Source organism: Agelaius phoeniceus, chromosome 11 (assembly GCF_051311805.1).
Source record: "Agelaius phoeniceus isolate bAgePho1 chromosome 11, bAgePho1.hap1, whole genome shotgun sequence".
Classification (NCBI taxonomy): Eukaryota; Metazoa; Chordata; class Aves; order Passeriformes; family Icteridae; genus Agelaius; species Agelaius phoeniceus.
The window spans coordinates 20,079,304-20,105,631 of NC_135275.1; the positions used below are offsets into that span (position 1 = coordinate 20,079,304).

General features: G+C 46.0%; 1 protein-coding gene across 1 annotated transcript in view; it reads left to right on the top strand.

Annotated features, from left to right (window-relative positions):
• Positions 1–26,328, top strand: part of LOC143695006 (uncharacterized) — a 165,016-nt gene that overhangs the window by 31,174 nt on the left and 107,514 nt on the right. The window contains exon 2 of the mRNA XM_077184600.1: positions 12,227–12,304. The gene's annotated coding sequence lies outside the window, so the exon portion shown is untranslated. The remainder of the gene's footprint in view (positions 1–12,226; positions 12,305–26,328) is intronic.

The following is a 26,328-nucleotide window of genomic DNA, read 5'->3' on the forward strand; positions in this document are numbered from 1 at the left end:
TCCCCATTTCCCCAGGATGCCCAGCTAGAGAAATCAACCTTTGCCACTCAACCTTGCAAAGCAGAGAACACTTAAAATTGGAAAAGACCTCAAAGATCATCAAGTCCAACCATAACCCAGCACCACTACCCTGTTCACCACTAAACCATGTCCCCAGGTGCCACATCCCCATGTTTTTTAAACACTTCCAGAGATGGTGACTCCTCCACTTTCTGGGCAGCCTGCTCCATTCCTTTACAAGCCTTTTTGTGATTTTTTTGTTCCTAATATCCAGTCTCAACCTCCCCTGGTGCAACCACTTCCTCTCCTCCCAGCAAACCATGCAGTGGGTGATGATGCTGCAGTCATTCTGCCCGTGGGCTTTGGGAGCTGGGCAGTGCTGTGGGGGCTTCCTAAAGCCAGGAATGTCCCTCTGGAGCATCCTGAGCTGCCCCTGCCCTCAGAGCCGGGTGCCTGCTCCCCACTGGGGCAACCAGGAGCTGCTGTGGTGCTGTCCAGTGGGGAGGCAGCACGGATCAGAGAGCATGGGAAGATTCCCCAAGCTCTGCTACCGAGGCTCAGCCTCCAGCAGCTGCTGCTGAAAGAGCTGCTCGCTGTGAACACCCCAAATCTCTGGCAGAGAGGTGTAAGAGCTAAGCTGCTTTGGAAATCTCCTCCTAAGACTTCCTGCCCTGGCTCTGGTACAGACTGAGGTCATTGCTGGGCTGCTGGACTCTCTGGCTCTTTCCATTCAGGGAAGATTTCTGTAATTAGGATGATTCCAAATATTTCTATTTGCCTCATGCGCTTTTCATTATTCGTTGTTTATTTTCCCGCATGAAATCGTTGAGCTGCTCATGGCAGGAAACATTTGCATGAACAAATATTTTGCTAGTTGTGCTCAGATCAGGCAATCCCCCAGCAGGGATGGTGCATTTAGTTGCTCTCACTCTCTCTTTTAAAGAACTCATTCAGAGCCCCATTACCCAGCATGGGGCAGCAGTCATTGGCATTTCAGTGAGAAATTTCTAATGATAACCGAGGAGCAGTTGGCTCTCCATTGAAAGTCATTGAAACGCCCCACCTGTCACAGCAAATTTACACATTCATATGCTAAAAAGCCCTGAATCAGCTGGCTCTGTGCTTCCTTTCTGAAGCAGATTGTTTGCCTGTCACCCAGGAGCAGATATTTCCTGCAGGATTTCCAGCTTTGCTCTGTCTGATGTGTGCTGGGAGGCACAAGTTCCCCACCTGGATGTGGTGTCCTGGGGTGGAAGGGAAAATCCTCAGGGTTCTGTGCAAACCCTGGATCCTGGGTGGATTTGGGGACTGATTGTGCCAGGTCAGTCTGGGCTTGGGGTTTTGGGAATACCAAAACCCTGCTCAATTTGCAGTTACAAGGCTTAACTCACTCAGGAGCATGTATCTCATTTTCTAAAGATGTTCCTGAATCTGCTGCACCCTCCACCTCGTGTGAAGGTATCTGAAGGGACTGGGGTGAGTAGATTTTAGGCTGTGGCCAAAATAATGCATTTGGGCTAATTCCCCAAGGTGAGGCCCTTTTCAGTGTGGTCACAAACTTCCCAGGCTTGAGCTGGTGCACGGGCAGAGCACACACACACCCCTCTGTCTGCACCCTGCAGTGCAATCAAAACTTATCTGAGCCCTTGAGAGGCTGCAGCACTTTTGTTGTGACTGAAATTCTCCATAACTGTGAACACATCAGCCCTCCTCCTCCTCCTCCTCCTCCTGGTGCTCAGCACCCACAGGGTCCAACACAGCATCTCCCATTTCCCATGATGTGTCCAAGGGCTGAGAATATCCCACTGGACATGGGCTGTGGTTTTTGCCCTGTAATTAATCAGATTTATGATGGAAAATCTCCACCTAAAGCAGCAGAGAGCCCAATGCCAACCAGGGCATGTCCTTTACCACGAGCCCGTGTGTGCCTGTGACCCCAGCCCTGCATTTGGGTGCTTCTAACAAAGCAGATTTAGGTGCTTCTAACAAAGCAGATTTAGGTGCTTCTAACAAAGTACATTTAGGTATTTCTAACAAAGTAAATTTAGGTGTTTCTAACAAAGTAAATTTAGGTATTTCTAACAAAGCAGATTTAAGTGTTTCTAACAAAGCAAATTTAGGTATTTCTAACAAAGTAAATTTAGGTGTTTCTAACAACGCAGATTTAAGTGTTTCTAACAAAGCAGATTTAAGTGTTTCTAACAAAGCAGCTATTTCTGTGGGAAGGATTTTGGCTGCAGCCACCTGACGGGGGACGGCTCCCGACATGAATGATGACTAATTGGGCGGCGGATGTGTAATTTGTCTTTATTGAGGCTGCATTTGTGCTGGCAGCTGCTGCTCGGGGAGGCCGGGCCGGGGCTGGAGGCGATGGTGGATCCAACACTGCCACCTTCTGCTCCAGCAGAGGAAGGTGGGGAAGGTGAGGAAGGCTCCAGCTCCTCCTGCCACCTTCTGCCAGTAGCAGTGAAAGGTGGGCAAGGTGAGGATGCTCCAGGTCCTCCTGCTGTGGAAGGGGCTGGCAGCTGGTCTGCTGGCCAGAGTTAGTTGAAGAAGAGAAGCTGGTAAGAGTCACCTCTGCCCCTGAAAGGAGTTCTGGCAAGGCTGTTGGTAAGGAAATGGAGGCGAAGAAAAGATAAACGGGGGCCTGCAGTCCCCTCCTTGGTGAAAAACAGTGGTGGAGACCACCCTGCACCAATGGATGTTATGTTGATCTATGGTAGACAATGAATAGGTATAAACTTTGTGAGAAGGTATAACAAAAGACAGCCTGCTGCTAAAATAAACAGAGAGAAGCCTTCTCAAATAGGAGATGCTCTTCTGTTTGTTACAACCATCTCAACAGCAACACCCTGCCATCTCCTGCTGAAGCAGTGGGAAATGGAGTAGGTGAGGATGGCTCCAGCTCCTCCTGCCACCTCCTGCTGAAGCAGTGGGAGATGGGGAAGGTGAGGATGGTTCCAGCTCCTCCTTCCACCTTCTGCTGAAGCAGTGAGAGATGGGGAAGGTGAGGATGGCTCCAGCTCCTCCTGCCACCTTCTGCTGAAGCAGTGAGAGATGGAGTAGGTGAGGATGGCTCCAGCTCCTCCTGCCACCTTCTGCTGAAGCAGTGGGAGATGGGGAAGGTGAGGATGGCTCCAGCTCCTCCTGCCATCTCCTGCTGAAGCAGTGGGAGATGGGGAAGGTGAGGATGGCTCCAGCTCCTCCTGCAGTGCCAGACCCCGCAGATCCATCCCACTCTGGGACATGCAAGCTCACCCTCCAACTCTGCACTCATTAGGGCAGAATTCAGTCCTCCTGCAGCTCCCCAGCTCACCCTTCCAAAGTCCTGTAGGATGTCAGTATGTGCAGGCATTTGGTGTTAACTCGGGAGGAAAAATATTAGATCTAAGCTCTAATGTGATAGGAATAGGTGTAACTTGTAATGTTGCTGCTGATGAGTTGTGTCAGGAGATATTGCTGATAAACAAATAGTTTGTACTGCATGGGGAAGTCAGTGAATAAAGTAAAACAGCTCTAATGAAAATGTAAAATAGTTTGAAGTGGGAAGTTTTGATCAGCTTAAAGCACTGCTGAGATAAACTGCTCTGTTGTTCTAGGAGGGACTGGGCAATGGCTGATACTGCTTAGGGGGAAATTTTAGATTGAATAAAAACACCAGCTGAGAAATACTTGTGCCCTAATAGATAATGCAGCCTGCAAGGTGCTCTTGTTGCATCCAAGGTCATGCACCCTGATAAAGTGAATTTTGCAGTCAGTGCTGACAGGGCCTCAGAGGAGATGGGGAACCCTGATGGGGTGGAGTGGGGAGCTCCTGATCTGAGCCTGGCCTGGGCAACACTGGACTCAGAAGGGTTAACCTGCACTGGCTTCTCAGAGCTGCTTGCACAAATGTGCTTCTGCACGTGGATCCACTGCCCTAAAGATCCCAGGGCAAGCTTAGCACTGAGAGTGTGTGTGAATTCATGACATTCCTCAAAGGATTTGGGTTCTGTAAATTTCAAATGCTGGCAGGCTGGAACAAATATAATTCCACTTCCATATGTTTCCTGCTACATACAAAAGAAATTAAGCATATTTACTTCATGCTCACACAATGGAAACTCAAGCCATTAAAATATTTCTTTTCCATTTGAAGAGCAGCAGTTTGTTTGATACCTTCTGTTGCCACCAGGCTTCTGGGATGAGCAGGGCCAGTGCAGCATTAATTAATCCTTAAGATTGCAAGCAAGATGAGACCAGTGTGTGGCACAGGGGAGAAGGGGGGTGGTTATCTCTGTGTTGCACTGATATCTTTCCAGATTTCTCCTTGCTATAATCAAAGGATGATGCTTCCTTTCTTCCTGAGGAGAGTCCTCTTCCATGGAGTCCTCTCTTTGATTCCTCCCCTCCCTTCCTGCTCTGTCAGCTCCAGACCTGCTCTTATTGCACAAGGAATCGGTCCAGTCTTTTCCACTGCTGTTGTTGAGTCTAATATCCAAAGATTATAGTGAGGCACAGCTTGGCTGGATGATCAGAGTTACCTTGACTGCCCTGCTGGCTTGCCTGTGTCCCTAAATTGTCTCTCATCTTGGTTTAATTGCAGCCTGCCTCAGGCTGGGTTGTGTCTTCGTGTCTGTGCACAGTAGATCAAAGCACTTGACCAGAGCTCACAGGTTCCTGCAGTAGCAGGATTAATGAGAACATTCTGGAGGTCTGACAGTATTCAAAAGGGTCTCTTTGGACACAAAACATCTCTAAAATTGTCTTCAGAACAGCAGGATTTTGTCTGTCATGTTTGCTTTTATATCACTCAATCCTTTGGAAATATTTACTGTGTTTGGGAGTGATTAAGAGAAAAGGATTTTGTTGAAGTCTGTGCTGTTGAGGCCAGGCTTTGCCACAGAGGAAGGCAGTGCCAAGCCCAGTTGGCCCTTAGATATCACACCTGCCCCCTGAGCTGCTCTGCAGGTGAGTCTGAAGCTGAAGAGATGCTCTTGCCTTTGAGTTTTAAAAAAACAACCACTGGCTCACCCTTGTAGTTCCAAAAGGGCTCAGCTCCACTTCCCCACCCTGCAAAGCCTGGCTCCAGTGCCTTCCCATAAATACAGCCTGCAAAGTTTGCACTGCATGAGGCAATATTAGCGAAACCAGAGTGATGCCAAGGCTGTAATCTGGTCAGGGCTGAATTTCTCATATTGTCTGGTGTTCTGATGCTCAGAAATAGGCACTTAATGACTCTGTGGGTGTGTTGGGAGGACTGTGGCAGCAAGAGGATGAACTGTTTGTTCTAAGCTGTTTTTTTGATGGTTTTTCTGCCATGAATTGCCCAAGCACAGGGGGTGCTCTGGTCTCTCCCCAGTGGGCAGTGACCTCAGAAATCTTGTTTGTCTGCAGCTGGAGGGGTCTGTTCATTCTGGCTGTCTGTTCACTGTGAATATCTGAATGTTCTGTTTGGCTGTGTCACAGGGGAACTGGTGACTGGGAGAGCATCCCTGCTGGAGCCTGCATCTCTTTCTCCTGCCTTCAGTGCTCTGAAAAGCTCCCAGGAAGTTCCAGGTCTCTGAGGATGCTTATGAGACTCAGGTGCACACAGTCCTTAGGAATAATTATTCTGTATTTAACTTACTTTTGGTTTTTTTTTTTTTTATTTTCCCCTCTAAGCCAAATGTTTCTCTTCAGGTGGAATTTTGAAGGGCTCAGTGAAGGTGCAGACTGCTGTAATCTGCTTTGCTGAGCAAGCCTCCTCCTCTTCCCAGTAAGTGCAGTTAGCAGGGAACACACCACAATATTTGAGCACAGTTCTGCCCAACCACCCTCCAAGGGCTGCCCTCCAGCTCCTCCAGGAATTGAAATTCAAATCCCTTGGAAGGCCCTTACTGCTGTTATTCATCCCCAAACCTCAGACCCCCCAGCCCACACCCATCCATCTCTGAAATGATGAAGGGGCTCTGGGTGTGGGAAGGGGACAGAACACCCTGCACTAGAACTGAAGGAGCTGCCACGTGCAGTGGGCAGAGCCAGGATTTTGCTGGCTCAAAATCTGCCAGGATTTTGCTGGCTCCTCAGCTCACCTCCCATCCAGGGCTCTGGACCATCACTCATGGACAGAGGCAGCATATTTTTGAAATTATTGGGTTTTGCTGCATTGCATTTCCTAGGCCTCGTTCCTGTTGCTCATCAGATGAGCTGCTGGGGAGAGGCACAGTATTCCTATAAAAAATTTAAGATGTTTGTGTAGCTACAGCCCAAGGCACTTGCTGGCCTAAGCCAAATGCAAATAGATATTTAAAGGCATGAGACTTAAGCACTGAAATAGGGCCTAAATGTTGCTTTGGGACTTTGAAAATTTGACTTAATTTCTAAGGCACTTGGGAATTGTTGAAGACATTCCCTTGGAGCTGTATGAATCCTGTTTCTGGCCAGCTTTGTATTTAATTTTCTGATGGTGGTTGGAGCATGTATTACCCTGACCTGGAAAAAGAGAATTGCATTAAATTGTGATGAGGGCACTGGGGCTATTTTTCTTGCTGTATGCCAGAAGGTGTTTGAATAAATTGACAGTGTATTTTCTTTTTGCTCTTCATCTTGATTTATTTCCATTCTTGAACTTTCCCCCTTTGGAGAATCCAGTTATAGGTTTTCCTCCTGAGCTGTACACAGAGCCAGCCTTCTATGAGCAGTCTCTAAACATATGTCAGGAGATTGAATCACTGGCTTTTTCCATGTGTGTGGAAGAGATAAGACAAATAGGGGTTACTCTGAAACACTAGATTTTGGAAAGAGAAGGGGAGTGAATTCACAACAAAGACCACCCAAAACATTTTCAAGCTCAAGACTCCAGTGAAAACAAACACAACAAAAATAATGTGCTTCTGATTAGCTGCATAAATTAGCTGCTATTGTTCTTCTTCCCAGGGCAAATGATTTACTGGTTTATCCCACCCAACGTTAAATGTAAATTGGAAATGTGTAAAATTACATTTGACTGTGGAGCACACAGTGTGTACACGCAGTTGGTGACAAAGGCAGCCCCACATGTTCTTTCTAAACATTACAGGGACACAGTCACAGAGCTGTGGCATGAGCTGCCAGCTGCTGGGCCATGGCAGGAATGATCTGCACCCCGAGGGATATCAGGTATATCAATCTGGGACTAATGGATAATGAACTTATTGAAAACATGGTGACATTACTGGGCCAGCTGTGGGCTGCCCAACTGCTCAGCTTTCCCATTTGCTGCATCACAAAAGGAAGTTGTATTCTTGAATTCAGAAAGAGCAGGGCAGTATGGACCAAGGAAGGAAAAGTCCTGGGATTTGGGGGCCAGAATCCAGAGGGGGACCCACAAGTGCCCATGGCAGACCCTTCTGCTCACCTGAACAGCCCCAGCTTTGTGAGCTCCTCCTGCCCTGGGCTCCTGGCTCAAGGATGATCAGTGCCAGCTCCCTCCCCACTCTGGGTGTGCTGGGGAGGGGTGAGAGAACACCTCTGAGAACTGCTGGGCCAAGATAAGCCTTTTACTGTTGTTTTGTGAGTCCAGACTGGCCTTGGGATGCAGGGAACTTTGCCTTCAGGAGTTGGGATGAGGCCCAGTTCACGAGTTCATTGTCCCTCCCCATGTGGAACTGGATGGTCTTTAAGGTCCCTTCCTAGCCAAACCATTCTGTGATTTTATCAGAGGCTTCAGCCAGTTCCCACAAGGGTGAAACAGGCTCTGGTGTATGAAAGAGACCTTCACACACTCCTTGAAATGGCTCAAAGAGGCAGAGGGCTTCTAAAACAGCGATATTCATTGCTCAGCATGAGGCCATCCTGTCACACCCTTTTGGTTTAAGCTCATGTTCCTTTCATATTTTAACACAAAACGATACCACTGTGCTGGAGTAAGACTTTTTATTCTCTTTGTTCAGCACTGAGCACCAGGAGTTTGTGGTGTGGTGTCCTGTGTGTGTTTATATTCACACCTACACGTGCCCATGGGGGTTACCTTTGTCAGGGGTGGCTGAACAAGCCCTGCTTTTTTAACACCTGCCTTTGTGCAGGATGTTCATTGATTGATGGGGGTTTTCAAAACATTCCTCTTGGCCATGTATTGAATTTGTGCTGTATTTATTTATTTATTGCTTGATTTGTGCCTCTTCCCATTCGTTCTGCCTCGTGTTTTCCTTATCAGTGTCAGTTGTAGTCAATTACTCTGAGTGAAAAGATTGAGGACCTAATTTATGGCATGATGACACACAGTAGATACCCTGTTCCCATTAGAACCTGATGAAACCTCTCTATTAATTTGCTCAGTGTGCCAAGCCGAGTCACAGAGGGTAGACCTTTGATGAATAAAGCATATTTTCTTACTTAGCTCCATTCCTAACTAGCTCAACTTCTAGAAATAACATCGGTTGGCCAATGAAAACACTTTGATAGTGGCAGGAATTTAAGATAAAAAACAGCTGGGTGAGTTTTTTAGACGAAAGGAAACAACTTTGAACTCTGCAGACAATGTAGTTTAAACCCAAACAGATGTGGTTTAATCTTGTTTTTGATCCTCTTGTAGATTTCCTTTTAAAATGCAAGCATGTGCACAGAAATGATGACTTTCAGATGGCTGGACATAATTTGTTAGAGTATCACCTTGGTGCATAAATCTTCTCTGCCAAAGGCTCCACGTCTTTGAACATGGCCTGAAAGGTACCAGAGGGAATTGATGTTGTTCTTTTGGTGCTATCCTGCAACCGTGTAATAGGAAGGTAAAGTCTGTAAAATGAGAAACTCAGATGTGCTTTTGTGGTTCCCAATAAATCTTTTAACCACCAGGGCCTAAAGTAACTCCTAGACAGAGGAGACAGTGTGAGACTTACTCCAAATCAGCAGAGCCCTTTGATCTGAGCCCAGCCCTATCTCACTTTGAGAGCTGTTACTCACATCTGGCATTTTCAGATGCTAATTCCCCTCTCCTTTCCCTGTGTATTAACACAAGTGGAAGTAAACATATAAACAGACTTCCCTTCAATAGATAATCAGCTTTCCATATAAACGTGGTGGTGGCACTCTCAGCACATGTTCCAATCACCAGCAAACTTCAAAGCTCTGTGCAATCAAGACCTGCTTCTTCCCCACAGCCAAATCAGAGCATTGAGTACAGGAGGGCTGGCTACAGATGTGCCTCTGCACAGATGTGAGCTTTTCTTTCTCCCCATCTCTTATCCTTCCTAAAATCAGGGAGGTGGGATAAAAACCAGCATAAAGAACAACCTCTTTTCTTCTTGGCAGAGGTAAAGAGCATTCTGAAAAAAAAAAAAAAAGAAAAAAGAAAAGATGATACATTACTACTTTAAATTGAGGTTTGGGAGCTGCAGCAAGTACCAAGGAGAGCTGGGAAGAAGAGCAGCTCACTGACAGTTTTGAAAATGGGTGCATGTTTTTAGTGAATCACATATTTGGCCCCCAGCTCTCAAACATATTTAGGCCTTCACACACTTTGAATCCAGGGGGAATTAATAATTCGAATAACTTTTGGATGTCTGAGCCTTGCCACAGTATTCCTAAAGTCTCTGTTTCTCAGAGGAAGATATTACATGAGGCTCAGTAAGGGAAAAATTTGTTTTTGTAAACTTCAGAGTGGAAGGGAAAACACTGAAGATGTCTTGAAAAAACATAACAAGACAGAAAAATAACCAGGTTCATTATTTCAAAACAAACAAGCAAATAAATAAAAAAGTCTTCTGTTTTCTGGTCATCCTTTTTAGGTGGCTGATTTATGATTTGAGAACAGAATGCAAATGCTGTTGGCTGGGATGTGTTGGTGCTGTCCTGCCAGCCCAGCTCTGAAATGAGCCAGGCTTTTCCTGCCTCACCTCCTCTGGCACACTCACTCCAAGGCAGGCGCCTGGAAGCAGATCTTTTTAAAGCTAAAGGTAAAACCATCACATGATTTCTAACAAGATTAAAACCAGAGCTTCTACAGAATAAACACAGCAGATAATCTGGCTTTTTACCCTGACCTAAGCAGCTGTTATTTTAGCAGATAGCAGGAAATTATTAGGAACACATTCTCAGAGCCTGGTGGAAATAGGGGTGAAGCTGCTGTAGATTTGACTCTTAAAACCTCATCTGGACCTTGCCAGAGGAGGCATCTACTGCTTCTCCATTTCCTTCCAAGTCTTCAGGGTGGCATTGTGTTTTATCAATATTTTCTTTTTCCTGGTTTTTCCTCCACCAGCAATAAAGCTCTTGTTTTGGTTTGGTTTTTTGTTTGGTTGGTTTTTTATACAAACAGATTTATTTTATATGACCTTTTAAAGATCACCAATTCCAAACCCCCTGCCATGGCAGGGACACCTCCCACTGTCCCAGGCTGCTCCAGCCCCAATGTCCAACCTGGCCTTGGACATTTCCAGGGATCCAGGGGCACTCATAGTTGCTCTGGGCATCCTCACAGGGAGGAATTTCTTCCTAATATTTATTCTAAACTTGCTTTGTGGCAGTTTGAAGCCATTCCCTGTATCCCATCACTCCATCCCCTGTCAATTGTCTCTCTCCATCTTTCCTGCAGCTCCTTCAGGCCACCCTGAGCTCACCCAAAGCTTCTCCTGTGCAGGTGAACAACCCCAGCTGTGCCAGCCTTTCCTCCCAGCAGAGCTGCTCCATCCCTGGCATCATCCTGGAGCCTGCTCTGGGCTCTCTGAGCAGCTCCAGCTCCTCCCTGGGCTGGGATTCATTCTCATTTCTGACATTCCCCTTGGTCCTGCACAGCAGCTTCAGGCTGTGCTGCACCTTTTCCACAGCATCTCCCCAAAGTGCCCCAGCCCAGGGATGATCACACATCCCAAAAATCAGCATCTCCCCTCTGGGCAGCCCCAGGGCCCTGGTGGGGCTGCTCTGCTGCCCTTGGGGCTCCATCCCTCCCCAGAGAGCACAGCACTGAAATGTGAGCTTGGCATCCCCCAGCAGGGCTGACAGACACCCAGGTGGGGAAGGAGGCAGCAGTGAATGGCAGGAGCACTCATTTGCTCAGATGACTACAGCAAACCTGTAATCAATTAATGATTTGCATGCTCAGAATGGAGACGAGTTGAGCAGTAAATTATTAACTGCAGCCTAATAGCTGCAGCTCGATGATAGCAGATAATTTGCTCTGCTTACATTAGCAAATAACTGAGGCAGGCAGGATACAGCAAAACCCAAAGCTGTGCAGTGGAATCAAAAATACAGCTTGAACAAAATTTCTCTATTGGCATGTCTTTTGAAGAAAAAGGTTGTGGTTTTTTTTTTTTTTTCCATTAAAGAAAGTTTTAACTGATTATTTATCTTTTACAAAAAGTTTTCTTTTCTTTTTAGGAAAAGGGAAAAAAAGCCAGAAATGTTCAGCCTTCCTCTCATATATCCACTCCCTCCAAAGTCAACCAAAAAAAATAATATTTGAATTATGATAACCCCTCTGAAATTTTATGAATTAGTTCTTTAAATCTGCATTTATGTGCTTGATCTACAAGGACATGGAGTAAAGTGCCACTACACTCCCAGCTGCATCTGTGAAACCTCCTGCCATGTGCACCTGAAAGTCTGGAATAAATCTACTGAGGACACCAGTGAGGCTATGCCCAGATCTCTCATTGTCTTAGAGGTGGCCAAGTTTTCAATTATTTGCACCAAATATTGTCTGGTAGCACAAATACAGCCTATGCTTGTTTTTTTTTTTTTTTTTAAATTTAAAGCTGTGTATAAATTGCAGGACATCTAATATCATGGTAAGTATGAGAATCAATTAAAAATATTTTAGTTAAATAAGGAATGGGATTTCAAGTAATGGATTTTCTCCTTTTATTTTACATTTTCAGGAACATTTCTCTTATCCTGCTGGCTTGGGGGTAATTCAGTTTTTTAAAAGCATATTGTAAAAGCATAAAAACTGGGATTGATGAAATAATGGGAAATATTTAACTGTGAAACAGCTGACTCTGTAGCAGCATGAAGTACATGAAGGGAGCCTCTTGGTCAGTATTATGATGAAAAGATTTCCTTGTGGCTTGTAATTCATGTATCACTTCCACCTAAAACTGGTGCTTTAAAGCTTGGCCCCTCAACTGCTGGCAGCTCTTACCTTGTCCTAAAGCTTTTTAATTGCTACACAAAATTATGCCAGTAATACCAAGAGATTCTGGAATATTTGAGAAAAGTCCTGGGACTGGGGTGCAGTGAGCTTTTTTGATAACATGGATTTATCCTGCTTCTTTTTCTTTTAATTCAGCTCCTGCCTGCCAGTCGATCAGAGCCAGCAGAACATGATTTCTCCAGCATAAAGGGCATCAGGAATTGCATTTCACAGGTGAAAATTTCTCTGGAGGACTTTCCGGTCTGTGCCATGGCCTCAGGAGTTGTGCTGCTGCAGCATGTTGGCCACACATCCTGTTGGAGTCACCTTAGGATAATTCTTGGCTTCAGGCAGAGCTCAGCAGATCTTACTGGTGAAAAAGTGTCTGTGTATATAGGCATATCTGCATCCTCATTTTCAGCTGGGTGGTTATGTTACAGAGCTCATCCTTGCCTGCTTTCAATCTCTTTGAAAGACAGGAACTTTAGCCCGCCTCATTATCCATCATTTTCACACTTCCAGCCTGATCCATCCATGATTTTCTGCCACATCCTGTGATGCTCTCAGGATGATGTTGGCACGGATAAATTTGCAGCAATCTGGGGACTACAAGCCATATCATCCTGCTGATTTCCCAGGAAGCTGGTTACCCTCTGTGCCTGAGTGGAGAGGGGAGAGAAGCCCTGTAATTTCATGGAATGTCCCTTGATTGGATCCCTGCTGGCTGCAGGAGCCAGCTCGCTGCCTGCCATGGCTGTGCCCTGCTGCTCTCATGGTTCACAGAGCCTTGGCCACATCCCTGCTGCTCTCATGGTTCATTCTGCCTTGGACCATGTTCCCTGCTGCTCTCATGGTTCACAGTGCCTTGGGCCACATCCCTGCTGCTCTCATGGTTCACAGAGCCTTGGGCCACATCCCTGCTGCTCTCATGGTTCATTCTGCCTTGGCCACATCCCTGCTGCTCTCATGGTTCACAGTGCCTTGGGCCACATCCCTGCTGCTCCTGGTTCACAGTGCCTTGGCCACATCCCTGCTGCTCTCATGGTTCATTCTGCCTTGGGCCACATCCCTGCTCCTCTCATGGTTCATTCTGCCTTGGGCCACATCCCTGCTGCTCTCATGGTTCACAGAGCCCTGCTGCTCTCATGGTTCACAGTGCCTTGGGCCACATCCCTGCCACTCTCATGGTTCACAGTGCCTTGGGCCACATCCCTGCTGCTCTCATGGTTCACAGTGCCTTGGGCCACGTTCTTGGCCTGGGCAGCATCCCTGCTGCTGCTGCTGAGAGCACGGGTGTGAGAGTCTGTCTGAAATATCCCTCATCTACCTCACGATTGTCATTTGGGGACCACTGAAGAGAAGACCCCCCTGTCTAGAATCTCTGGCTCTGAAGGAGACAGTCACATGCCAACAAGGCCTTGAGACCTGAGAGCATTGCTAAGCTGCTGTTTTCACAGGTGTTTGCTGTATCCTACACTGAGCCCAATGAGAAGAAGAAGGGGCACCGTGCCCTTTTTGCAACAACAGCCCTGGAAGCTGTCCCACCTCTCGGCCTGGCTGGACTTCTCCTGAGTTCTGGGTGGTCCCCTGCAGAAGACTCCTCTCACTCATTTGCAACCACTGTGACAGACAGACTGAGATGTAGGAAGCCTCTCCATCAAAGACTGAGACATGAAACCCCCATGTGAGAAGGCCCCTCTGCTCCTTCCAAGGACTGGCACTGAGACCCCCAGCCTGGGGGAGGTGTGTGGGGGAGGCAAGCTGACCAAAGTGAGATGGATGTTGCAGGTGCAGGCAGTGGAACACAAAAACAATGGCTCACCCTCACTGCTGAACATGGACTGTGTGTACCCTTTCCAAACACCATTCTTTCCCCAAAGAAAATCCATTCCCTCTTCTCCCACTGAAAAAGAGTATAATTGGGGTCCAGATGAACTGTGCCTCTGAGATCTCCCCAACATAACAGGCAGATCCTCGACTGGACTGGACCAAAGGACTTCGTTTGGTAGCTATATCCCCCTCTCTCTCTCTCTCTCTCTTTTCTCTCTCTTTGTCTATATTTTTCTCTCCCTTGATCTCTTGTCGGGGTCTCTAGCTGGTCAGAGTGACCCCAAACAAAGTTAGAAAGTCTCTTTTTCCAGCCTGGTGCTGGAAGAAGGAGTCAGGGCTCTTCATTTTTCAGTGTCAAGGTTGTTTATTGTATCTTATCTATAAAAAATTTTCACCCTGACGAGGTCCATCCAGCAGGACAGTTCCAGGCACTCTGCCTGCCCCTGGGGCAGTGTTATCTTTTTATACTAAAAACTACATGTACAATATTTACAATTACTTCCCAATACCTAGCACCTATGTTAGACAGTGAGCTTCTACTCTAAACCAATCTGTAAGTGCCAGCATCACAGCAGAAGATGGAGGCCAAGAAGAAGAAGTAGAAAGGCTGGACATGCCCAGTTCCCTCCATCTTGCCTCCTGAACCCCCATTCCAGAAACCCTAAAATCTACTTTTCCACCCCGTGATAACTTCACTATTATTCTACCTAAACTGTTGTGGCTTGCTGATCTTCATATAAGGTTGGTAATTTGCTCCATGGGTTATAGTCACCACCACAGAGTTTTGGGCTTCTGAGCTCCCTGGCAGGGGTCCTGGCCATCCTGGACAGCCAGAGGGATGTTCTGGGTTCCCACAATCTCTCTATTGTATTTTGCTGTGGTCATTCAATAAAGGTGCATTTGTTTTGATGATCACTGCAAATCCCCTGTGCCGTGCTGGTTTTTTGCACCCTGAGATGAAATCCACAAACCATCACAAACCCCATTTGTAAGGATGGATTGTGACAATGGGACATCTGGGATCAACGGCTGTGAACAAAGGACTCTCCCTGGAGGCTGAAAAAGCCAGAAAAGCCAGGGTGAGATGGGGCCCAGGTGGGCACAGGGGGATGATGAGGAACTCCACAGCTGCAGGGAATAATGAAAAACTGGCTGGGCAGGACCTGGGGCTCCTCTGGGCTGAGCTGCTCAGAGGTTTCTGTGTCCTGCTGGATAGTGCTCTGAAAGTCTAATATTTATTTCTGTAGAACTTCCTTTTCCCCTGGATGCTGGTGTTGTTCTTGTCCTCCTGGCTGGGTGAGTACAAGATGTGGTGTGACATCAGCTCTGTCTTTGTTTTAAGAGAAAAAAGCCCTCAAAGTGCTATAAGTGCTAATTCTTCTTCTGGAAACCCAGCTTTGATTCTGGTTGCATAGAGTAGATTTTTGTGCATCTGGGAGTGAGAGAGAAGCTTAGTGATCAGTGTTTAAATGCCACAAGAAGTATGAAATTGCTCTTTCAGCACAGAGTGACTGAATCATTCCAGGATTTGGTACCTGAAGGTCTCTCAGTTCTAGGAGTAATACTAATAGGAACTCTTTCCTGTTCAGAGGTTTTTAAAGGGGGAAATTCCTGAGTTTAGTGCTGAGAATCTCTTATTGGTACAGACCTGAGATCTGCTGTTGTTGGTCTTAAGCCAAGGCATTTTTTGAGGGGGAAATACCTTTTCTGTGCAATATAAGCTACCATTTTTCTCTGGGGAAAGCAGGAATAATTTCCTCTCTGTGCTGAGCTGAACTGGAGAATTTGAACACTAAATAAAATCAGAAAGCATTTTAAAATCTAATTTCTGTAAAAATATGCTGGTCAGCTTCCTAGCAGTACCTCATCTTATGCAGGTGGATGGGAATGGAAGTGGAAAGGGCTGGTCCAGGAGAAGGGTAGATTTACTTCAGATACTTTTAGACTTTTCTGTGCTTTTGCATGACCACATAAGTTATTCTGTTACTTAAGAATTGAGTGTGGAGCTGGGATCCTGCTGCTGCAGCAGAAACAAAGGGAGACCTACACAGCAAAAGCCTGTGATGCCATTTCTGGGGACAACATCTATGTGAGCACGGAAGGCAAATGAGAAGGAACCTTTTCCACATGGAACAGCACCAGAATTGTTCTTGTTAGCTGTGTCCAGCTCAGGAGGAGACAGCTGTGTCTGTTTTAAGCCTGGGACTGAGCTTTCCAGGTGATGTGAGCCCAGGTGCTCCCAGGCCAGCAGAGGAGGAGCTGGGCTGCAGGAAGGGCAGTGTCTGGTGTGGGTGGCATCCCCATGAGAGCAGGTGGGTTTGTGAGTGTCACTGTGTCCTGGTTCAGGGCAAATTTTGGAGAGAAGCCCCAAAAGGGCTCCTCTAGGAAAGCAGATTCAATCGGCTCCTCCCTGCAACCGGCCCGGGAGAAAAATACCTCCTTCGAAAAAGTGGGAAAAACCCCCTGTTTATTAAACAATAAACCAGAAACAATATTAATCAATAAAACCTCTTGCTGCTCCCAAAGAGATGACAAACTGAGAAAGTCTCTCCCTGGGTTGCAGCTCTGCTCACTCAGGCTCTTGGTGCTGGAAATGTCGCAGGCCCGGCCCGGCCTGGTGGGCCACAGGTGGAGCTGCCGGTGCTCCCCTGGGTGTTCAGCCCAGAGCAGGTTTGAACAGGGCAAAGAAAAGGGAAAAAAACCAAAAACCCAGTCCAGGGAACTTTGCCTCAGCTAGCTAAACTAACTAAAAGCAAAGGAGAGCTCTGTCCCCCTGTCTGTCCGTCCGCAGACAACACAGTGCAGGAGCAGGAATGTGGAGGAGCGAGTGCAGTGTCTGAAAACAAACTGCACACTTCATCCTACCCCCTTCACTCTCTGCAGTCTTAAAGGTGCAAAACTTATTATTCAGCATAAACAGAACAAGATGATTGGGGATAAAAGCATCATACAGTCAAGCCAGGACACACTGTGGGACTCAGGGCTCTGGAGAAACTGGGAGAGGTTTGGAGAGGGTTCCTGGCTGGTTTTCCAGCTCTCTGTGAGAACAGAGCAGTGGCAGCTCTCATTCTGGCTGGAATATTGCTGATCTTCAGGGCTTTCCAGGCTTTTGTTGTTGTTATTCTTTTATTCCCTCCCCATGGCAGCATATTTGTCACGCAGCTCCTCAGGGTGGGAGCCCTTTCCTGCCAGGGCAGGGGGAGGGATGTGCTCAGCACAGTTTGCTCTTTGGCTGAGCTCCCTCAAAAGCAGCACCTGAAACGTGGTAAGAAGTTAGAGAAAGCTTTTAAAGGTGGAGAGGAGCTTTCCCCTTCCTTCACGAGCTAGGCTGCCTCTCTGGTAGCTCCTGTGCAAGCAATGGTTTGGTTTTTGTTGCAGAGTTCTCCCACTCTTCTCTAGGTCTGCCCTTTTCCTTGCATTTCAAGCTGCTGACTCTGACTCTCCCCACTTTCTGTGCTGCTCTTCTCTTGCTTTGCTCCCTTTTGAGCCTGACAATCCTGCCAGTGTGGAGGAGTTAACAGCAGCACTGTGCAGCTGCCAGGAGGTTTGGGTTCTTGTGTCCTGGTTAAAGTGGAGACATTGGCTTGTAACTATTCCACCCTGAGCTATGATTATACCTCAGACCAGAGGCTGCAGACATCTTCCTACAATGTATTTTGGCAGGGCTGAGTTGATTAATGAAGCTTGAAGCATGAGAAGGCAAACTCTGGGAAAACTCCTATGCTGCACTTAAAATATCTCATGTAAATTAATATTTCTGAAACATGTTGTCTGCTTTAAACTTAGACCCAGGGGAGAAAAAGTGCTGATATGTATGAGAGGTCTGATTTCCTTCCCAAGCTCAACAAGAGGCTGTGCCAGTAAAGGGCAGCAAGGAGCTCTGAGCACAGAAAATAGAAGTTTAATGTTTCTAGCTGTTGACTGAAAGAATTGGGCCATTGTGGAGATGACAGAAGGCTGGAACAGCAGCATCTGAAAAGCCTTCAGCCTTGTGTGATGCTGTCCCTTTAAAAAGTGCTGTATTGATGTAATGGCACTTGAGGTAATGACTTTTTAATGTATTTAAGGAAAACAAGACCACCCTGATTAACTAGAGTTTTATTTTCAAAAGAGTTGTGATTACTGAAATGCTGTCATGCCATGAATCACTTGATTCTCTGGCTGAGGTACTGCAGGCTTGCTGCAAAACCATCAATTTTAGTGGTTGGGCCCCAAAATTTCTTTCCCATTTCGTGGCAGTTTGGCAGCTGAACCAAGTCTAACTATTATTGATGCATTTTTTCCTACTGGAATCAATGTCCTGATAGCTTGAATATGAAGACAGTGAGATTTTTGTGCTGGATAGTGACAGCAGGGCTGGGAAAGGGATTGCTGTGAGCACTGTGGAGTGTGAAATATTTGTGGGGAAACTTATGGAGCATCTCTGCCTCCACAGAAGCGCAGTAGAAAACAGATTCTCTGTTAATTCCCTTGAGCAAGCCTGGGTAAATTTGGACAAAAAGATTTTGCCACTGGACATGGATGTTGCAGGGGTTGCCTTGAAAAAGCTGCTGGAGAAGGAAATCCTTCATGGCTGAGCTGTAGCCTTTCAAGGCTTAGAGAAAAGTTGTCCTTGCTGTTTGTCCTGTTTTTATGTGTGTACACACAGGCTAGAGGCAGGGAATGGGGGTCAGCTGAGTGTGTGTGTAAAAAGGCAAAAGCAGCTGTGGAAAAATCAGTAATGCCAGCACATGGGCATGGGACAACAGACCCTGCATGCTGGGCTGGACTTTTTCAAGTGACAGGTGCCTGCACAGGGCCATAATAGAAATTATGATTTTTTTCTATTATTTTAAAGGGTGTTTCAAGCTGAACAAACTCATTTTAAGTCCCTGAAATACTAATTTTCAGTTTGTTCCACCTGGAGGGGTGACAAAAGTGACTGTACCTGCATATTGTGGCAGCCTGGCAGAGGGGGTGAAATACCCTGTTAGGAGTTAAAAGATTATTCACTGCAAAAACTTGCCAGTGAAAGGCTATCAAGCTAAAATTGCTGGCTGGACTTTAATTCCCAGGATGGGCCCTGCTTTGCTGTTTTTAGATGTTTGCTGCCTTTGTGATCAATATGAGTTGTACTTTTCATGAGTCTTCATATTCTGCTGTTCTGAGCACAGTGCTGGTTGTGTATTTCATTGTCAGTCTCCTGTAACTCATTTTATGTTCTCCAGCATTAATCTTTCCTTGTCAATGTTTTCTAAATCTAATCCAGCACAGCCTCAGGAAAATAAAGCAATTGTTTAAATTGATGGCTTTGAACAAAATAAATCATAAATCAGTCTATGATCTTTGAAACCTCTCTTCATCTAGAAAGTGTGGGGTTTTTTTGGTTTCATTTTTTTTGTTTTTTTCTCCCTCCTGGAATGTGATTATGGAGCATGGGTTAGAGATGTGCAGGAAGGCCATGCCACCTGCAGGTGCTGGGGAGAGGCTGCAATTCTCAGCAGTGGCCAGGGCTGGCTGAGCTGCCCCTGCACAGCTCTGCAGGTGATCAAAATAAACACACCCCCTTTCCCTTCCTACTCCTGCAAAGAAACAACAGTTTCTATCATATTCCATGTTTTCTGAATAGGATAGAAATGTTCTATTCAGAATAGATAGAAACAACAGTTTCTATCATATTCCATGTTTTCTGAATATGATAGAATGATTCTATTCAGAATAATTTCATATCTTATGAATATGCTAGAAATAGTCTATTCAGAATAATTTTATGTCTATGTCTTATGAATATGATAGCAATATTATATCCAGAATAGAATATTTCTATCACATTCAGAAAACCTGAAATATGATAGAAACTCTTGTTCCAGAACCCCTACATTGACTAAATACGTGTGAAAAGGGCTTGGATGAGGCAGGATTGCTCAGGGCTGGTTTTCCTTTCTGTTGCATTCTCAGGGAAAAGTTTGTGCAGCCCAAGGGTCCCCATGGGCCAGAACCCCAATGCTTTGGTTAATTGGCTGCTTAATTAACGGATGCTCCTCTCTAATGAGAGCCTGGTGTCTGACAGGGAGCTGCCAGGATGGAGCAGTGCTCCTGCTGAGGATGAGCTGCTGCTCCCTCAGGTTCCTGGCTCCTCCTTCAGGTTTTAGGCTCCTCCTTCAGTTTTCTGGCTTTTCAGTGTCAGATTTTGGGACCTGGCTCAGTGGGAGCTCCAGGCTGCACCGTGGCACTGCTGGCAGCCAGGCTCCTGTTTGGGTCTGAACTGTCCCCAGATAACCCCTGCAAACAGTGACAGAGAGCCCGGCTGGGGAGGGGTTCAAGGAGAACAAAACCAAGTGATGGGAGCCAGCATGTGTTGCTAATTGCCTGCCATTCTGATTTTTCAGCGATTTTTCAGCCTTGAGCTGTGTGGTCACACCCAGCAGCAAGCCAGGAGTGCTGTTCTGGTTTGTGGGCACCTGAAGCACTGGGATTGATGTTGTGTCACTGCTGATCCTGGTTTTCCATTTAGGATTGTGCTGGAGCTTGGGCAGAGCTGCTGGAGCTGGGTAGCTCATCACAAATTGTAATTGCAGAGAGGTGATCTGCAGTAGCTCCCCAGACCCAATTTCTACCTGTAACTGGCAGATGGAAGAACACTCAGAACAATTATCTGATATTAATTATGTCAAAGTCTTGTGTACTTTTGGATTTTCCTCATCTTTAAAGTCTCATTTCTTGGTGTGACCAGGGAGAGGGAGGTGGTAACTCTTTCAGCCAGACTTGTGCCCCTTGTGCTTGGTAGAACATCCCTCAGCAGCTTCAGCATTCCCTCATCAGAATTCAGATGGAATTCTCACCAGATACCCCACAGGTGCATTGGGTCAGCAGCACCTGGGCTGGACTTTGCTGGAGCCCTTTGCTGCTCCTTTGTGGAGGACAAAGCCAAGAGCTGAGCTTTGCTGGGCCTCCAGTGCAGCCCTGCCTACTTAGGCCTGGCAGGAAATTTAAATATTAATTTCAGTATTGATGCACAGTGGGCTGAAAACTGTGGGCAGGTGCTGAAAATTGAACCCCTAAAACAGAGTAGTGCCACTCCTACCTCAGTGAGAGAGAAGCTTTCCACAGCTGTGACTTTTCTTGATGATTGATGCTGTGAGGTGAAGGAGGGAGATGTGGATTTAGAGGGCACTTCTAGTTCACCAAAAACTTTGAGTTTTAATTTGGCAGAAGAAGTAAAAAAGTTTTTGCTGCTCTTGCAGGTGAGGCTGGACAATAACACCAGCCTTGTTTTGCCATGGTGCTTTCCAAAGGTGTGGGGGTGTTTATGGGCAGAAATTCCAATTCAGCTGTGCCCTGGGTAAAGGCACCTCCTCTCAGCCACCTCTCTGCAGCTGTTGAGCCCTGTGTCATTCATTCCAGTAAAACCAGCACCAGGCAGCTCTGTGCTGGAGGTGTGTTATACACAGATCATCTTCTGGGGTTGTGTGACTGCTTTTGGACACTGGTAGTTTATTTTTGTTGGTTAGTTTGCTTTCCTTTGCCTCTCTGTTGTCTGGCTGTGGCAGCTGTTATGGCATGGCAAGGGAAAATGAGAATTAATGGTGTAAGGAACCCACCTGCAGTCTGTGAGGCAGAGGAATGCTTTCTGTCCTGTTCCAGAGGCTGTAAAACCACTGCCTGTCAGCTCTTTGTGAAGCTGTAGCAAGCCTGCAACAAAAATGGACTTAAATAGAACTCACATCGTGGCTTGAAGTTACAAGATTGAGTTTTCCCCACCTCTATTTGTCCTACAGGTTTGTTATTGGATATAAACCTTTTTTTCCTTAGGAATCCAGGCAGGGAAGCTGGAAGTAGTCAAATATAAATGCATCCTTCTCTTGCTCCTGTTTATTTAATGTCTGTGGGACTGTGGAGAGCACCTGTCTGCTGAGGGTACCATGAAAAACGGCCCTCACCCCTTTTAAAGCAGAGTAATAGCATGCAATATTTATTGTACGTGTGGAATGCTCAGAAATTATGTTTTGGCTGAAATTTATACCCAGCCAGACCCCTGGAGGGCACCAACAGCCAACGTTAGGATTTTTCACTCCCTTTTAGCTCTTACCCACTGACATGCAGCACTGTGAAGACAGCAAATATATCCCCACATATAGATGAAAGTGAACTTGCTTTGCCTTGCATAATTTGAAAATTCAAAAGACCAATTTCTTAGTGTAATTGAAAACTGCTACATTTCAGGCTTATTCATTGAATCAGTATTTCCAGTTAGAATTCAAATTAATCTTCCTACCTTTAAACAAGATAACGAGGGTGTAGTTATATTTACTCAGCTTTTTAACAATCAGGTTCAGTGTAGCTGCCTGTGATGAACTGCACACACACAATTGCAGGAGCTGAGTGCTCCTGGCTCGAGCCAGGGGGGGAATTCATCTCCAAAGGCTGAAAATCTGAACTGACAGTTCAACACTCAGCCTCGTGCCTGAGTCCCTCTGGAAGGGAAAAAGGGAAGCAAGGTGAAGTGACCAGCCCAACAGAAGAGCCCTGTCAGCCTCTCTAGGATTCCCCATGGACTTTTTTATTTTTTATTTAGCCTGGAGGCCTCTTGCTTTAAAGTTGCCTTAATGCAACTTTGCTGAATTACTTCCAACACCTGTCAGGGAGATGTGACATCCAGGTGAGGCTGTGGAACACATCTGGGTGTTCTGGGGGTCAGTCAGCTGGAAACACAAATCTGAGGTTGTGCACTCCCTGCTCTGCACCACAGGACTCTGATGTGGGGGATAGAAATCCTTAATTCCTTGAAATAACAACAGATGGGTTTTAAGAGCTCAGCTCTCTAAAGAGAAGCCTAAGGGATGATTTGACCAGTCTCATCCTGAGACTTTGTGAACACATTTGGTCTTTGAAGGGGCTTGGACCACAGCCTTGGTGTTTCCAGCAGCATCATTCCCCTGCTGTGTGCTGATGTCAGGTGGGACTCGGCACCTCCACTGCAGGCCATGAGCCCATCAAGGGAAATCTGAGTTTTGGACGTGAGCAGATGGGGATTGAGTTGGTTTGGGCACCCCCACGAGCAGTCCCTGTGCTACTTTTAACTTGTAGAGAGTTCCCTGCCCAGAATCATTCCCATGAATTGGAAAGAGCAGAAGTTGTGCCCCAATCCATTATTTTTGAAAGGCTGGATGTTGAGCTTGCTGTGTGAAATCCTCCCTTGAGCTACCAGGGGGTTTTTATTCTGGATGGCACCTTGCATATGTTTTCCAGTCACAGACTGGAATAATTCCAGGGAAGCTGCTCTGTTCTGTTGCCTAATTAATAATACATCCTTTTAAAGAATAAATAATAAAAGAAATCAATGCATATTTAACTGATAAGCTAGAGTAACTTCAAAAGCACTGGTTTGGGCCATGAGCTGCATAAAACAGTGCTGTGCTACACTGAAAACCCTGACTAGAGCAAAACTTGATGTGTGAGTTTGCATTGTGTTTTAAGTACTTGGATGGTTTAATGTGTTGAATTTCAGGACTTTTTTCTTTCCTCTCAAAGAGAAAGGATGAAAAATACAGTTTAGTGAGCTAAGTGAAGTAGTGGAGGTACAATTGTTACTTTTCCAAGAGGGATTTGTAGCTAGGATGAAATCTGCAGCCCAAGGTGGAGTTTTAGAGCATCACCTTATCCCCAGCCAGCTGTTAGTGCACAAGCTGCCCTGGAAAGCAGCTTAGGGACCATTCCCTTCTGGTGAGGAATGCAGGGTAAAATATGGTGTAAAACTGGCATTTGGGAGAGGATTTTTACCTACTGCTGTCATTGTACAAGGCTGACCAATGCTTCTCTTTGTGCAGTTTCTCATAAACGATTTTCTCATAAACAAGATAAGAGTTGAGCTTTTTGCTTGAATTTTTGCCACTGTCACTTCTGCTCATCCTTTTAGCAGCCACTGAAACTGGGTTTTGTAATAACTTTACTGGAGGAGAAGTAAAAGTTGTTTTTGCAAAGATTTCAAATAATTGTGAAGATACAAGTTAATTTTTTATTCTTTAATGGCAGTTACTCCTCACCAACACTGACTGTTGGCATGGGGAGAGGAAATGAGGAGGGTGTGGAGTCCCAGTGGGAACTTCCCCACCAGACCAAGTCTCCTTGTGTAAAAATCTCTAGGTTAGTTTCCCTCTGGAAACGTGTCTCCATGCTCAGAGATTTCCTTGGTTTCTAGAAGATTCTTTGGCAGAGGTGATGGGCAAACAAGCAGAAGCTCTCCATCTCTGCCATGCCCTCCTGCACTTCTTGCTCTGTGTGCATCCCCCAACCTCCTTTTCCAGAGGTTTACTCCAAAATTCCCAGGGCACAGGGGATCTCCCACTCTCTCTATCTTTCACATGATTCAAGGAGTAGCAACCAAGACCAAAAAAGGGCAATAATTGAATTTTGTGATGCTTCAGGAGGTGCCTGCACAGGGCGAGCCACACCAGGTACCACTGATGGCCCAGTGGCATCAGAGAGTCAAGGCTGGAGCTGCCACAGGATCAAACTGCACATCCTGCAGCACAAACCAGGATTGCTTTGATGCAAGCTGAGGCTCTAATTTAATTTGCATGGGCTGCAGATGAATGGCCTGAGTGATGAAAAGGGATGGGGCTGTAAATAGGTTCAGAGAGCTGCTGAGAGAAGGGAGCTCTGTCCGTGGGTCCAGGGCAGCACCTTGTCCTGGCCTGAGCAGGGAGTGATGCTGGCAGCTTTTCCTCTCCTGCTCAGCAGTCAGGAGCTCTGACAGCCAGCTCAGCTCTGATGGATTTCAGCTCAAGGGCAGAGGCAGTGCTGAGGTAAACTCATGTCTTACAGGATGCAGGAATCTCCTGCCGTGCCCTGTGTGCCTCTGGAGCCCCAGCTCTGCTTCCACTTACAGGGCTGGAGTCAATCTGAGCCCCAATCAACAACCCAAACTCACCATTTACAGTGCTGGAGTCAATCTGAGCCCAAATCAACAGCCCAAACTCACCATTTACAGGGCTGGAGTCAATCTGAGCCCCAATCAACAACCCCAACTCACTATTTACAGTGCTGGAGTCAATCTGAGCCCAAATCAACACCTAAACTCACCATTTACAGTGCTGGAGTCAATCTGAGCCCCAATCAACAGCCCAAACTCACCATTTACAGGGCTGGAGTCAATCTGAGCCCCAACCAACAGCCCAAACTCACCATTTACAGGGCTGGAGTCAATCTGAGACATCAACAGCCCAAACTCACCATTTACAGGGCTGGAGTCAATCTGAGCCCCAATCAACAGCCCAAACTCAATAATCTCTATGGGGTACAAAATGGAATGTACTAACAGGCACAGAGGCCGTTGATTTAAGAAACTTAAAACCCCATTTCTTTCCAGTGTCTGAAAGATTTATTGAGGGAGTTCAGGCTGGAGATGTTGTCCTGAACATGAGATGTCCCTGGGATGGCAGGGATAGCATGCAGGTAAAAATTTGGGATCAAAGGAGTCAATTTGATGCCTTTAAACCATCTCAGATGGTCAGTTCTGTACCAGGATCATTAGAGAATAGATTCTTTCAAGTCATCACCAGCATTTTGTTAAATATTTTTCTTTGACAAATGACTTCTACAAGTGGAGATCATCTTTATTTAAAAGATGTCTTATTTTGTCTTATAGCTCTGAAATTGATCTCAGAAAGGCCAAAGATTCCATTTTTCAGTCATCTGGTTCCTGGGAACCATCTGGCTGCATTAAAGGTGAGAATTAACTTACTTAGCAAGTAAGTTAATTGATCCTAATGGGTCCCTTCCAACTTGAGATATTCTATATTAAGCAAGAATGATTTGGGAGCCTTGCCAGTGAATGACTTGGAGGAGATCTTGCATTTTAATTCTCAAAAATGGTGTTTAAACTCTTTATTTGTTTCCCCAATATCTCCCAGGCTGGATATCAAGCGATGTTAGTTAAACCTTTATCACTTCTGCAAAAATTAAGTCTTTCAAAGGGACAGCTTTAAAGATTTAAAGGTCTCTGCCTTTCAAGGGTGCTTTAAACAGATGTATCTTTGCTGAAATGTTCCTTAGAACGATTGCAGTGCAGTTAATTTGCCACCCTTTGGAAGTGACTTCTGAACTGGATGATGGAGATTACCCCAACTTCTGTGTGTGCTCCCAGCTGCTTAAAGGTGGTGATTGCAACAGCAGGGAAACAAACAGCCCTGTGCTCCCTGAAAATGAGATTTATCTTGTACCACTCGTGTGCTCCTGAGGAATCCTGGAAATTACTTTCAGTTATCAAATCCAGCTCCTGATTTTGAGAGCAGCTCCTGATTTTGAGAGCAACTGTTACAAGAGAAATGCAGTGGAATAACCTGGAAGGATGTTGGAGAGGTCATGTAACTCATCCATCAGCCCCAAGGCAGGATGAGCTGTGTATTAATCCTGACAGATATTTATTCAATGTGTTCTGAAAGATCTCC